A 1,504-nucleotide genomic window follows, 5' to 3' on the forward strand; every position below is an offset into this window, starting at 1 on the left:
CGGCAAGCTGAATGACATTTATATAATTTATTTTTCTTATTTAAAATGGACTTTGACTGAGGTTTATTTATTTAACTTTCTTTCAGCAAATGAAAAGTGATACTTTAACATAACAGGCTAATCAATTCTGGAAATCCCTCTGTAAAATAATCAGTCATGACGTAAACTGACTGCTACTTTATAGGGAAGCGAAACTTGCCGCTTCCTTCCCTGAGCCAGTGGATGTTAAACTTCATTTGTTCCTCCATAAAATTCATTCAGAGAACAGTCTGATGGTGGTGGGTCATTTAAATGAGCCTTCATATTCAGCTCACATTCAGTGCTCCCAGATATTTACCTTCCTGAAGTGTCGTGGAGCAAATCTCTGCTCTGCTGTGCTGTAGCTGACTGTGACCTCTGACCCCAGAACAGAAATCATGGAAATGCAATTTTTTTTTAACATTTGATCAATAAAGTAGCAACTTAAAAATCTGCAGCAGGTCTTTATTTAAAGGGAGAAAGGGGACATTTTTAATAGATAATCTTGCTCTTGTGGAATTAAAATATAATCTGATTGGCGATAGTTTTTTAAGATCATCTACACTGACCATACCTTATATATGGATTAACTGTTGTTCTGTATGTAACATCAGTATATTCTCTGCATATTTTTCATGTTTTTGAATGCAGTGGCTCAAGCAGTTACTCCATTTACCTTACAAACCTCATAAACTGAGGATTTGATTAGATTTTAAAGCATCTCGATGCATAAATCATAACAAAAATGTGATATTTAAGCAGAAATAAAAGATCTGTAGAAATGGCTGATCACACTTCTTCAGGCTCAGTCGTAATAAAGTTGGCAGTTAGACTTTTTACTTAAGTAAAAGTTATAATCATATTTACAGGTGTGCTCAGAAGCTTAGCATGAGCATGAATGTCATGGTAATTTGGGGCTTTTGATGATTTCTTTGAACAGTTCTTTTTCCAGGGTGGAATGATGAAGTGAGGAAATATACGTTGGAAAGCCTGTTTATTTCTCCTTAAATGGTGCCACATTTGTAAGGAAAGTGCATTCGTGGGTTTGAGCAGCAGAGTTGAGTATGTGGGCTGCACCCATGAAAAAGTTGCCAAATCTTCTCTTCCAATGCCTGACAGCTTATTCTGCTATTGACTCTTATTTGGTGTCATTGGCTCTAAAAGCCAGGTTATGGTCTGTTTTGACCAAATGTGTTATTAATTAATTAATGTTTATTTTTACTAGGGCTGTTTTGAGTAGGGCACTGCTGGCCTATCCTGATACCAAACCTTATTTAAAAAGCCTGTGCCATAATTTTTAATTTTTTTTTTTTTTTATATTTACTGAAAATCTTTGAAGGCTGTTCAGCAAACTCTCCACTTTTCCTCGGAACCTCTAATAATTAGTAATTACCCTCATCATCTGACCACCTGCGCTGGGGTCACGTGTGACCTCGTGGTCACGTGGTGTGCTCGACTTCCACTCAGCAGCACCGGCACCCTGTGC

This window comes from Archocentrus centrarchus, chromosome 20, assembly GCF_007364275.1.
Source record: "Archocentrus centrarchus isolate MPI-CPG fArcCen1 chromosome 20, fArcCen1, whole genome shotgun sequence".
Lineage (NCBI taxonomy): Eukaryota > Metazoa > Chordata > Actinopteri > Cichliformes > Cichlidae > Archocentrus > Archocentrus centrarchus.